This window comes from Lacerta agilis, chromosome 7, assembly GCF_009819535.1.
Source record: "Lacerta agilis isolate rLacAgi1 chromosome 7, rLacAgi1.pri, whole genome shotgun sequence".
NCBI lineage: Eukaryota > Metazoa > Chordata > Lepidosauria > Squamata > Lacertidae > Lacerta > Lacerta agilis.
In genome coordinates, this window is record NC_046318.1 from 66,005,417 (window position 1) to 66,020,305 (window position 14,889).

The window sequence follows — 14,889 nt, forward strand, 5'->3', positions numbered from 1 at the left end:
GACAAATGAAAACAAAGGGCTCATTCAGATTTTTGTTTGTTCCATGTTTCTTTTCTCCCCCTGCTTTCCCTAGGGAAGCAGTGGGTTTTCTCGGGGAAAGCATTGGGACAAAATAAAAACCTCACAGACCCATACCTGGAAAGCATGGGACAAACAAAAGAAATCACAGGACGAAGGGAAGTGTGGATGAGCCCAAAGCTAAATACTTTAAAGAAAAAGAGGTTACATTGGGATGGTGACTGTTAAATTTCATGAAGCCACTAGATGGGGATCTTGAGTCAGTCATCTCAAAATATTATTTGGCTTAAAAAATTTTTTTTTTTATCCTAGGCAGAATTCATGCATTGCAACTTTATTCTTTGGGCATTTGAATTTTTACCCAGCCGTGTGGCTAATGATGGAAAAATCACAAGTCCAATGTATATATTTTAAACACAGGAGCCAAATGAGGATTCAATTTTATTATATATGCGTATGTGGAAATGGTTTTTGCGTCTACAGTGACATGACATACGCTCCAACATCATGTTTGTTTAAAAAGAAGATGCTCCAGTGGAAATTTTCTGCCCCTCCCATTTTCTAGGAGGCCTACCATTTATTGTAGGAATAATCTGCCTTATAACAGATAAAAAGAGGGGGGAGAGTAAGAAGAATCCTTTGCTGAAAGGGACCACAGTGACCCAATTCATGTTGTTTGCTGTACGAATAATGCAGCTGCCAAAATCCTTTGGACTCTATCACCAAGATCTTGGCTTCTGTGTCTCTTCCTCCCAACTGTCTCTTGCCCAAGGCTGTCTCCTCGGCCATACTCAGCTGGAAGCACTTTTCTGAGCCAAGCACAGGAAAGGCAGCAGAACCACAACCCAGAAGCAGGAACATGTTCCAGGTTCAATCTCAGGCATCACCAGGTAAGGCGGAGGAAAGCTACAGAACCACTCCCAATCAGAGCAGGTAGGACTTGGTTAAATCAACCTATTCTGTGACCTGGTATAAGGCATCTTCCCATATTCCTAATTTCCCTCATTACAGAAAAGGCCATAGCTTCAGTGGTAGAGCATCTGCTTTGCATCTAAATCAGGTGTGGGGAATCAGGTGTGAGTAGAGCATCTGCTTTGCATCTAAATCAGGTGGGGTCACTGTAGATGCAAAAGCCATTTCCACATACGCTTATATAATAAAATGGAATCCTCATTTGGCTCCTGTGTTTGAAATATATACATTGGATCAGATGTTGCTGAACCACAACTCCCATGAGCCCCAGCAAGCAAGGTCAATGGATTGGGATGATGGGAGTTGTGGTTCAGCAACAACCGGGCAGGGTCAAAGGGTCCCCACAGCTGATCAAAATGCTGCAAGCAGCCGCAGGGAGACTTAATGCATGTATTTGGGAGACACCCAGTTATAAAACTGTTTGGGAGGGAGGTGCAAACCAGAATTAATTTGAACTGCAATGAATCCCTGCAGAGAAGGAATTGTGTATGTTGTAATAGGCCATATACCTAATAGGTAGAGGTTGACTGAAGTGCAGAAGAGATGGTTCCATGCTAGCAGGTAAAATAATAATTCTTCCAACATTGGAAATCACTGAACGGATGGATGACCTTTTGCGACTGGCAGCCCTTGTAAAGATCCTGTTCGTTAAACTGAAAAAGGTCGAGTTTTCGTGAGATTGTGAATTGGGACTTCTTTGAACTCTCAATGTTGTAGGCTACAGTAAAACTCCTATAATCTCTGACCATACTAGCTGGGGCTGATGGGAGTTACTTTTATTTGTATTTATTTATAAATATTCCGCATTTTACATTTGTCTCTTCATTTATTTATTTCCTTTTCCTTATAGTGTGACTGGAATATGTTGACTGAATTATAATTGTAGAGGGCCCTCAAGTGCCCTGTGGGAGTGAGAGGAAACTGAAAGAGAAACTATAATCCAAAAGAATTTGTGAAAATTTTAATAAACGGTTAACAACAAATACAAAGTTGGTGTCTGTTGTTCTTGGCATGTGAAGGCAGGACTGGGAAGGGCTTTCCAGCACAACCGTATGCATGAGTTCAATGGAATTTACTCCGATGTAAGCATGCATAGGCTTGCTTCCTAAAAGATGTATGTTCTCAGTTGCTTTTTAATATACCCCTCTGTAAAAAATATAGGCTCCTTATTGACAAACTGAACCAGAGGAATCAAAATTTAAAAAAAAACTTTGAACCGCAAAGCTCGCTGTGATCTGTACTCACAATTGACAATCTATAGTTTAAACAGAGGTCCCTCCAAGCTAGTTCTTGAATAGTGTATAGACCTTTTTTGTGTGTCTGGAACTTGTTTTGTTCAGCACTGTTGGACAAAAGGGAAAGCAAGGAAGGTTTTCTGTGAAAATAAGGAGAGGTGTACAAAGGAGTTATGGCGCCCCTTCCTGCCAGCCAGCTTTGTGACTTGAGTGCAGCTCCCTCCTATCACCTGTGAAGTGCCTGGACATGAAAATCGCCAAAATTCCATGTCATTATTTTTTAGCAAAAGGGAACCGTTGCCAATTCTTTCATTTTTTAAAAAGTGAAATAGGCTTTGTTCTCTTAAAACCTTATTCTGTCTCAAATGCGATGAAGCGTTGGCCAGGACAGCAGCCTGCCCTTAATGCCTCCCTAAAAACGACCCTGACCCTCTTTTTTGCTCAGTTTGCAAAGTGCACAATGCAGCTCAGAAGAGAATATCTTTGGCTTGAGATTGTTTCTGTCCTCTGCCCAAAAGATGCCCAGAAGTGAAATGAGAAAGGATGAAATGACTTCTTTTTTTCTATGTATATACTCAACTCCAAGCTGAGTTGAGATCATTCCTGGGGCAGTAAAGCAGGTGAAGAAAAAGAAAAGGGAGCTGATTTTCTTACATCAAGCCTAGGCAACTGTTCATACAGAAACCACCGTCTTGTGAGGCATTTCTCTGGAAATGTATGCCAGGCTGGAGAGGAAGAATCCAACTGCCCAGCGACAGTCAGCTGCTTTTCTAAAGCAATCAGTTTTGAAAAATCTATTCTAAATAAACAATTGTTTCCCAATGTGAGCGAATGATTCCACCAGCTGCAGAAGGGAGCCGGATGCTCTGCGGCGGACAACTCTGTCAGGATAAAGGGGGATAATAATATATTAAAGACACGAGATGCATGAAAAATGTCATTAAATAAGTCTTTACTAGCTTTGAAATGGTGATGGTTTGCATAATTGATTAATCATAAGGGGGCACTTTTGGTCACAGAAATTATCATTATTACAGCTCTAAAGTCAAATAATCTTTCTACTTATAAAAATATGCCATTTTACCCTCAGATCTCCCCAAGATTTCTCCTTTCTTTTAGGCTCTCTGACTTTACAGCCTTTAATAAATGAATGCTTCTTAATCAGGAGGGTAGGACAAATACCACTGCATGTTTCTTAGGCTGTGGAGGTTTTGTGCATAAGACCTAGGCTAGTGTATCCAATCTTTTGTTTAACTGGGATGAGTCCATCAGTGGAATTTGAACTGTGCCTGGGGCCATCACTACTGTTGAGCCTATTCCCAAAGTTCAGGAGGGCTACCAAAGCCAAATTCCTAAACTCTTCCTACATATCAGCTTAGCCCCAGTTATTGAAATCCAGCACAGACATAAAAGGCATATTTATTGTTTTGGGGGGATGCATAGATTTGGGGTTTGCCTAGTTCTTCAGAGAGTAGTCTGTGCCTAAGAAGCAGCTACCAAGAATCTCTAAGGGCTTATTCACACTTACCCTTTGCCGAGGAAGAGGTCCACAATCTGTGTCCAAGCGTTGTTTTTTGTCTTGAGTTTTCCCTGCATAAACCTGTTCTTTAAAGCTGAATCAGAGCAAAAGTCAATTCGGGTTTTCCGTGAATTGGCATTTCCTCCAACTGAGCTTTAAAGAGTTGGTTTTCATAGGGAAAGCTCTGGAGAGAGAGAGAAAGACACAGAGCTTTAAATCGTGGATCATGCCTAGAAAGAGCAGATGAAAGATAAGTGTGGATAAGCCCTTAGTTGGTATCCAGCTTTTGAATTCAAGGAGATGGTTTCAGACCAATATGCATTAGAACACGAAAGAGGAGGGGCAGTTCTCAGGTTGAAAACTTATAGAATCACAGAGTTGGAAGGGACCATGAGGGTCCTCTAGCCCTGTTTAGGGAAGTTTTTAATGACTGATGTTTTAATGTATTTTTAATATTTTGTTGGAAGCTGCCCAGAGTGGCTGGGAAAACCCAGCCAGATGGGTGGGGTATAAATAAATTTATTATTAATAATAATAATAATAATAATAATAATAATAATAATAATAATAATATAGTCCAGTGTTTCCCAAACTTTTTCTGACTGTGGCCCCTTCCGACCTTGTTTCCCTTCTGTGGCCCCCCATGGGCGTAGCCCAAATAAGCAAAAATCAATATATATTTGAGGTTCTGCACCCCCTAACAAAAGCCTGCCCCCTAACAAAAATCCTGGCTATGCCCATGCCCCCCCTTTCTGTTGTACCGGTAGAAAGGTAGCTATTTAAATGTTTTGTTTGTAAATAGAACATGTTTTATTTATATTTTTTATAATTTATGCAGAATACAATTACATAAAATGATAGGAACATAATGAAATATTGTTGAAGCAGAAAAACATAGAATCGTAGAGCTGGGAGGGACCCCCAAGGGTCATCTTTCTAGTGCAACCCCCTGCAATGTAGGAAACTCAGCTAAAACATCCATGGCAGATGGCCATCCAACCTCTGCTTAGAAACCTCCAAAGAAGGAGAGTCCAGAACAGGCATCCCCAGACTCAGCCCTCCAGATGTTTTGGGACTACAATTCCCATCATCCCTAGCTAGCAGGACCAGTGGTCAGGGATGATGGGAATTGTAGTCCCAAAACATCTGGAGGGCCAAGTTTGGGGATGCCTGGTCCAGAACCTCCTGAGGGAGATCCAACTTCCATGTATTATAAAAAATAACAACACTTATTTGTCCCCAGTTATTTGACACAGAGGGGGAAACCTACAGATACAGTCCAAAAGGTGCACAGGGAGTTCTGCATATATGGGAGAATTTTAAAAAGCAAGTGGTTCTCATTGCCCTGGTGCAAAAAGATCTTTTAATTTGGAGGAGCCCTGGCTGCCTAGATAAATACTATAGTCCCACACACCCTTACCTGGGTGTAAGGCCCACTGAACTTAGTGTGGCTTTCTTATGAGTAGACACTTGGATGAAAGTCAGCAGCACCAGATGACCCCACTCAGCTAGACAATGGGGTGGGTTTCACCCTGCTTTGCAGAGCCAGGCCGACGCTGCTGACAGGCTCTGCACCCCTTGGCAACATCCAAAGGCCCTGATCCACTAGGCACTGCGGTGGATTGCACCCTGCGCCTTGCAGAGTCAGGCTCAGGCTTCCACCAGGCCCAGCACTGGTGGCAGCAACAAACAGCTCTGGCTCTCCCAGCCCTACCCATTGCCACCCCACCACCGCACTTACCTGACCTGGGGGTTCTGGATCATGGGCTCTACTGGTCAGAACAGAAGCCTCAGTGTTTACCGTCTCCCGCCAGAAACAAACAAGGACTGCTCCAAGAAAATGCATGGGGCAAAAAGGAGCGCTAGGCCCTGGTGGGCTGCCCCCTTACTCACTTGTGATTGGCCGAGAAGATAGCCACCCAATCAGGATTTTAAAAATAAATAAAAAATGACAATCCCCCCCCCCCTTTCACTTCTCACTTCCCTCTGTGGCCCCCTAGTCTCATGCTATGGCTCCCCATTTGCACATTTTTCAACTGTGTCCCCCTTGGACTACCCTGGGGGCCCTCAGGGGGCCATATGGCCTGTGGTTGGGAAACACTGCTCTAGTCTAACCCCTGCAATGCAGGAATCTTTTGCCCAACATGGGGCTCAAACCTATGACCCCGAGATTAAGAGTCTCGTGTTCTATCAACTGAGCTATGCCAGCTGAACCTGTTTATTTGTATTTTTTTTAAGGCATTTATATATTTGAGGATGGTTTTCTAGAAAAATTATAATCTATGGGCAATATCTTGTCCTTACTCCTCCTCCTCCTCCTCCTCCATTTATAAAACCCAGAAAAAGCAATCTTGTTAAAAACCATAGTAATTAAAAGTTAAAAGTGTAAGTTCAGAGGAATGCTTGCCTAAATAGGTGTACCGTCAAGAGTCAACAGAGTGCCAATACCGATGGGGCTCTTGTATTTTAGCAAGGAGGGCATTCCACAATACAGGGACCCCCACCCAAAAAGCCTGCCTGTATGTTACCACAAGCTGATAACCATTCACATTGAAAGGTTATGAATATGGGGGAAATGCAGGCTGTTTTATGATATGCATGGTTGTCATGGCATAAGTTGGGGGTCGGGGAAAGATGATTTAGACACGTCACCCAAATGGATATATGTTACTATCGGTGTTGTTGGCGTGTCTTCAGGGACTGTTAAAAGGTTTGGGTATACCAGACACAGCAGGGATGCTACAGTTGAGACACTGTGGCCTGCTGAGTAAACTGCTCCTGTATTTTAAAAAGTGTGATGAACCTTTCAGCACACAGTTGTTAACAGCTTTTGCAAAGAGCACTAGCTTATCCCTCTGGTGGTTTGTTGTTGCTGTCAAACAATATTTTATTAGTAGTAAAACGCTCCCCCACCCTGTACTTTTTAAAATAAAAATATATACTAGCAGAGTACCACTTAGGTGAAAGAGTGTTATAGCATGATAACACTATAAACTAATCATAAATGAATGAATGATAGAAAACTGCCACTCCCCCAATGTGTTGCTTGATTCAAGAGGCTCTTCTTGGCTTGTGACCAGGCTGCCTTGTAGGTTGCACTGTCCCTTGTACATACCTGCTGTAGGTGACCAGTGACATAAAGAAATAGGAATATGAAGCCCTGAGTAAATCAATTGGGGCAGGTACTGAGAGTGAACTGAGAATAACTGAGGTGTTGTTCACAACATTAGCAGTTAACCTGTTCAATGATGAATCACATTATTTTCTTCAGTGCAGCTACTTTTTATGGAAAATCTGTTTTTAACATTGTACGGGTGCCCCTAGTTCCTCTCATGTCACAGTCAAATGCTGACATAAATCTTTTTTCTAATAAAATGAACTATTCAAATTATTTCTTTGCTGAATGATGTCTGAAGCTGATGTATTTTAATCTGCCAGGCATAGAAAATGAAATTTACATGTCACTGAGGTCTTTCTGCTTAATAAATGTTTTAAAAGAGAGAAAGCAGAAAGTCATATAAAGGTAAGATTATAATGTTTTGCATAGGTTTTTTTTTAATTTTAGAAAAGGGTATTGTATCTCCTGCCTTAATGTTAAAGCATTTTTATTTATGAGATAGAGTGTATTTATTTTGGGTGTTTTATAGCAGATTTGCAAGAATGTAATGGTTATTAATGATTTAGACTAATTTCCTTACAGGCTCCTCATAGCGATATATTTTGTCACAAAGAGAAATCATTGCTTAACACTTTAACACCTGCATGTCTGGTTCCCAGTTTTTACATAACATCCTATGTATAAAAGGTAACGGGACCCCTGATCATTAGGTCCAATCACAGATGACTCTGGGGTTGCAGAGCTCATCTTGCTTTATTGAACCAGAGCAGCACACGGAAATGCCGTTTACCTTCCCACCAGAGTGGTACCTATTTATCTACTTGCACTTTGACGTGTTTTCGAACTGCTAGGTTGGCAGGAGCAGGGACCAAGCAATGGGAGCTCACCCCATCGTGGGGATTCGAACCGCTGCCCTTCTGATCGGCAAGCCCTAGGCCCCGTGGTTTAACCCACAGTGCCACCCACGTCCCTCATCCTATGTATACTACCCTGATTTTAAGGCTTCCGTGCATTTCACCTATTCTTAGGGTTTCCTCTCTTCCTCAGGTCATGTTTATATTTATTTTGCACTGAATAAAGGAGGAAAATAGTGCATATTAAATCAGGGGTGGGAAACTGGACCTCCCACACCACTTGCAGGTAAAGTTTTGAGCTGCCCACCTGCCAATTACCTGGCCTCAAAATGAAGTCATATATGTGGCTGGGTGTGACTTGGTGGAAATGGCCTTATGGGCCACATGGGGAAGCCTCGTAGGCCTAATTAGGAGCCACGGGTTCCCTCATCCCAATTTAAACAAAGCCCATTTTGCATTTTGAGATTGCTTTGCATGGCTGTTGAATTAGACTATGGCACATTGACCCAAATTCCATGAAGTGTTCATAAGAATCCCCTTAATCAGCAGTGTAGCTAACAATAAGGAAACACCATTATAGGTTCCGAAAATATATTCCTCCTCCTACGGTCAGAGCCAAATCCCCTTTGAAACAATCCCAGACAACTAAATGGCAGCTCAAGCAATCCAAGGTTAACTATGAATAATTATAATACTGTGCATATTCACCCCTTTCCATTCTAGCCAAGATAATAAAATACTAGGATTTTGTTGCAAACATACTTCTTGACAGTTTAAAGATGGTAGGAAAATATCATTTCAGGGAAGTAATTTTCAAAGTGCTTAAAAGAGCTTTAAAAAAAATATTACCACTACTGCTACTACTACTACTACTACTAATAATGATGATGATGATGATGATGATGATGATAATGTCTTTATTTAAAAGTGTGGGGTTTTGTGTATTTCAGCCAGACAAACCCCACAAGGATTGTTACAGAACCCCTTTCTATAACAATTAGACACAGTAAGTTTTAGAATGACAGATTACAGTGTGTTTGGCTATTTCACCACAAACCAGGATGGTTGTGTGACGGCAAGACATTATTGTATTGTAGGCAGACTGGGTAAATCTAAATCTTTTCAAGCTTTGGTTGAGTGGGTTAATTCCAGGACCTGAATTACATGTCCAATTTGAATTATGCTGCAAAGACTGAACACACTCCACATTCAAAAAGTGCTTTCTAACTCCCACCCTCAACGTGAAGATCCCAGCTTATTTTGACATTACTCAGATGTCAAGAGATTCTCCCCCCCCCCCCATACTTTTTTTGTTCCAGAGATATTTAGGACAAAGTTTTGTTTTAACCTAAGTACATTATCCGGGGAGGTGAGTGTTCACTGGGGCCTCCATTTGACTCTTCTTTCCCTGAATGTGCCGTTTGGGAATGCCTTTATGACACAGTCATTCAAAACTGAACCCTGCAATCCTGCATATATTTACTCCAAAGTGAGATCCATTGAATTCAATGGGGCTTAATCCCCAGGTAACTATGTATGGGATAGGCTGCAACCCTATATGCATATTCATAGAGGATAGGGCTCAAGATGGTTATGTACTAAGCCAGGGGTCAGCAAACTTTTTCAGCAGGGGGCCGGTCCACTGCCCCTCAGACCTTGTGGGGGGCCGGACTATATTTTGAAAAAAATGTGAACAAATTCCTATGCCCCACAAATAACCCAGAGATGAATTTTAAATAAAAGCACACATTCTACTCATGTAAGAACACCAGGCAAGCCCCACAAATAACCCAGAGATGCATTTTAAATAAAAGGACACATTCTACTCATGTAAAAACACACTATTCCAAGACCATGCATGGGCCAGATTTAGAAGGCGATTGGGCCGCATCCAGCCCCCAGGCCTTAGTTTGGGCAGCATGTATCTAAATACCAGTTACTTGGAAAGATGCAGGAGAGAGCTGCAGCATTCATGCCCTGAGATTTTCTAGGAGATCTCTTTCTATCATCTGTCCTCCCATGCAATGCAGAAAAAGGACGAGAACCAGAAACAAAACTTGAGGTCCTCGATTTTAACCAGTAAGTGCATCTTATGGTGCATAACAAAGGGAAAAGAGACAGAGGGACAAGCTCACACTATTAATTTTCCCATAAAGCCATTTGTTTCATCATCAGGTAACATTGCTAGAAGAAACCTTTATCTGGTGATTATTTAAGAACACACAATTTTATTTGTAGTGAGAGAGAGAGAGAGAGAGAGAGAGAGGCAAAGATTGAGCTGTTCATGCATGACACTATAGTTGTTCAGGCTACGGAGGAATTTATCTTCCATCCTTCACAATAGAAAACCTGATTGAATAATTGTTGCAAGGAGACAAGAAAATACGAGTTAATATTAGTAGTTCAAAAGCTCAACATTTTTTTTTTAAAGAGAAGAAACTAAATGAGGCTGCGATTGTTACACTGCAGCAATTTGCAATAATCATGGGCTTTCAGGTAGCAAGTCTTGCATCTAAGTGGAAATGAGCAATCAGGCGCTGGGGGGGGGGGGAGAGAGAGAGAGAGAGAGAAAGTGTATCTATAATTTATGTTTTCAGTTTGCTATCTCAGTATAACCATCCCCTCCAATAAAGCAAGTGATATTTTGAATCTGATCGGGCTGATTACATTGGCAAAAGGAAACATTGTGATTTTTGCGAGTGTGGTTTAATGCCTGCTTGTTTGGCACTTCATTTTTAAACTTTTCATTGTGATGACAGCCAAGGGGGTAGAGAACCTCTCCTTAACAACGAAGCCATCCCTTCTAAATTGGCTTACCTTGTTCACTCCAATCCTGTGGGCACAATTCACCGAAATCTAGGGCAGCCCAGATGTAGGTACAGATGACCCAATGCAAAAAAAAAACAAAAAAAAAATGCAGGCAGGCTACATCAACTGTGAAAGACAGGTGCCAGTATCGCTCACTGCTTGTCCTTTTAAAGCTGTACAGTACTGGAAAGGGACCCACCTGCTTCCACTTGTCACTTCCTCCCCCACCCCATTTCCTCCTCCTTTGTTTCCCTTGTACTGAATTTCTGAAATACTTTCGCCTGTCAAAATTAAAGCAGAATGTCTGAACAAATTATGAAGTGTTCTGGTGAAGAACTTCAATAATGTTCTGATCAAAATGGGATAGCTCAGTCAATAGAACATGGGACTCTTAATCTCACTGCCATGGGTTTGAGCCCAAAGTTACATTTTTTTCGCCCGGAGGGAAATGTTCAGTAGGAACCATCAGTACAGGGACTTAAAATGACACTGCATGGTGGTGGTGGTGGGGGGTGCATTTAGTCATCTGACTTTATTCTGTGCTATAATATGCCACAAACAAAGGGTAAGGAAGTGCATTATGACAGAGGGGCCTTTATGACAAAGAATAAATAGATTGGCATCTCATACGAGCAATACTTTTAGCTGACTTTCACTGCAGGTAAATGGCTCTATTTGTTGCTCGATTAGTAAGTGAAATGTGAAAAGTGCATGGATTAGAATGATTCTCAGTAGACTATACAGCATGTGTGTGAGATCTACTTTTTGGTGAAATTTAATTACTCAAAAAGATGGTCAGAATTAAATTCTAACTTTTAGATGGGTTGATGTTCTATTATATGCCAACATAAATTATAAACAGTGTTTATAAACTGTGTGTTCTTTTATATACCAATGCTGTTTCACACAATGCATTTGTGATCAATATTTTTTTCTTGATCGTAACTTCCCATGATTTGTGATTGATTAAGAGACAATTTAAGGAATGTGATCAAAAATGTAGGTACCTAGCGCCGTTCATATCAGATACACACACACACACACACACACACACACACAAAAACATATAATTGGTTTGGAGAGCACAAAGGCTTTCTTTCCAAACTGGAATCTAACTGTTGTCATTTAATAATTAATCTTTTCTGAAATCTGACCCCCCCCAAAAAAAAATCTTTAAGGGGTGCAAACTTCCAATGTCTTATGTCATAGCTGTGCTTGTTAAGTACAATAACACTGTGCCCCAGCAAGGGGTTTGGATAGGCTACTTGCAGTTTACAGTCTTATTATAAAATCATGCAGCACAGATGGCAGCGAATAAATGCAAATGCATCCAGGATGCCACCAGCTCTAATGTGCATCAGCATACACAGCACTTGGCAGATAGGATTCTGATCCATTTCTGGGTCCACTTCTGATCCCTTTCTTGAGTTCTGTCCTAAGTAGTTTACCATTTATGAGGACTGACTCTACATTGTGGGTGGGGAGAGCTTTGCCAACAGCTCTTGGGCAGACCCAGTCTTGTACCATCAAGCCCTCCTGGCAATGTCGTCTTACCTGTCATAAACATTGGTGGGCAATAACAGCACTCTGATGCATCTGCCATTAAAATTTCCCACAATGCCCCTGAATGATGCAATAATATTAGGGACATTGTGGGAAATTACAATGGTGGCTCTCGGACCAAGTTGTCCAACAGTAATAATAATAATAATGTAGCCCGCCCATCTGGCTGGATTTCCCCAGCCACTCAAAGGACAGGTTAAAAGATAGCTTAGGCCAAGCATCAGCTGAGGGTTCTTCTGGGGAACTGCACCCAGGCTGTGACCCAGGAATGCCTGCAGTGTGTTTTGACAGATGTGAAACAACAGAGGGTGGGAAGGGAGAAAATGAAGAGGTAATGGTACCAGTATGAGGAGGGGGAAGTGGTGTCATATAGGCACTCATGGAGTTAATATTTGCAACTTCCCATGGTGCTCATATGCAATGCATCAGAATAATGGCCACCAACATTGCATCTGCTGCTGTGCTAGCATGATGTTCTGGATCAAGTGTAGTGCTATAGACCTCATAATAGGATGCCCCAGGCTAGATACTTGCTTGCTAACCCAGCAGCACATAAGATTGGTCCAACGGATGCATGGGATGCAAACTTATGTACTGATCTGCAATGAATTGCTCCCGTTTGATAAAACGGTGACCAATGCATGGATTATGTGAGGCTACCACACTTGGCTGCACACAAAACCAACAAGAGCATCCCATATTTGGGTCACTGTGTCAATGTTTTTTGAGTTGGCAAAGGCTTGTGCTCCAGTTTTATTAGCCTGTTGGAAAGAAATCTCATTTAGCCAGCATTTTTTAACATCTACATTAATTCTTTTAAAACACTGAAGTGAGTGTTCTACAGCTATGTAAAGAAACGCATTATCAAAGCATTAAGATATGATTAAACTGACATTTTCTTAAGAAAACGAAAGGAGCAGGAAAAAGCCATTCTAAAAGGACTGAGTGCTACATACTCCAGATATTATCTTCAGTGCTTACTCAGGGATCTTTAAAGAAGCTTATTACCAAGTACCCTAAGAAGACAAGTGCGGATGTGTACAGATCAGAGGAATGCAAGTTAATGCACCTGCCAGATTTTACTATCATACAAAGCATGTCAATCAGCACTCAGACCTTGCGTTTAAAAATATGTTCGCTCAGATTTTTCTCCCAGTAGTGTATCTTACATTACTATGTTTTTCCATTCTGTAGCTGTGCGGTGTCAGGAACGTAATAAATTAGGCGACTGGATACGCATAACTACAATTAGTATGGATTGCCGTAATTAGACAGTGCTCCCTGGTACAACCACTGCTGCATTTTATCAAGATGGACATACTTAAGGAAGCACCTCACAAGGCGAGGAAGTTCTTGAAGGTAGGGTTAATGTTGATTGGTGTGTGATGAAGATGCCAACCTCGTTTCTCTGGGTCTTTGCTATATGTAAAGTCTTATTTTATAGAGCTGTATCATATCAGATGATAATCATAGAATCATAGAACTGTAGACCTGGAAGGGGCCCTGAAGGTCATCTAGTCCAATCCCCTGCAATGCAGGAATCTCGACTCAATCATACACGACAGATGGCCATGGCCACCCAACCTCTGCTTAAAAACCTCCAATGAAGAGCAGTCCATTACCTTTCAAGGAAGGCTGATCCACGGTTGGAACAGTTCTTTCTGTAAGAAAGGTCTTCCTCATGTTTAGTAGGAATTGGGTCCTAGCAGCCTCCAGAGCAGGAGAAAACAAGCTTGCTCCATCCTCCATGTGACAGCCCATTAGGTATTTGAATATGGTTATTATATCTCCTCTCAGTCTCTTCTTTACTAGGCTAAACATACCAATTTCCCTCAACTCTTCCTCATAAGGCTTGGTTTCAAGACCCTTTATCATCTTGGTTGCCCTTCTTCGTTTTGTAAAACAACAACTAAGAGTGCAACTACTTGTGGCTTGGGGATAGGTGTCAACTGGGTGTTGTGATATTATGACATGACGAGCTGCGAACGCTGCAGCAAGGTCACAAGACTCAAGAGTCATGTTTCCTCTCTGTGGGAATTACACTGGGCATACCAGCTCCCACACATGTGATGTCATTGTATTTTACTATTGTACTCCTTACTTTCAGTTCTGCATCAGGAGGTGCAAGATGCTTTAAGACACAGCTCTGAAATAATGAGCTGCTGCGCAGAGGCATACTCTGCTCTTTATCTACAATAAAGTAGATCTTAGCCAAATGGCTTGTGTATGTTGTTTTCAAGCTGGGAACAACTGCATATTACATTGTGCCCCTGGACTCTAGGAGCCAGAGGGCACGGAAGCTTCGTCCGTCTTGGGGTCAGTCTCTCAACTTGCCCCCGCGGGAAGTTTTCATAACATTGGTAGCAGTTGGCTGGTTTCCGAACATCGGACCTTTGATGACTTCTGCCTGATGTTTATCTGCCGGCAAAGAAAGCAGCCTCAAACTGCGTACTTCATTCCGGGGGAGTTTTTTCGTGCTGAAGACGGCCGTTTCCCACTGAGAAGAAGACGCGTTATCTTTGGACTGTGAGTAAACCGGACTGATTTATGAGGCAATAAACCTCAGAAGGCTAGGTTTGTTTGCTTAAGTTGCTTTCTGAAGTCAGAGAGTAAAAGCCTGCTTTTTCGCCACTATGGCAAAGGATAGCAAGCAGAGCAGCAGCTCCCTTTGTCCAATGCTTACTGGACAAAATTACCAGTCATGGTTTTGAATAGCCTCCATGCCGGTTATAGTGCTATTGCATCACAGCTAGGTGCCCTGGATGCTCAAAACTTAACCGTTGCCAGAGTATTCTCAACTTT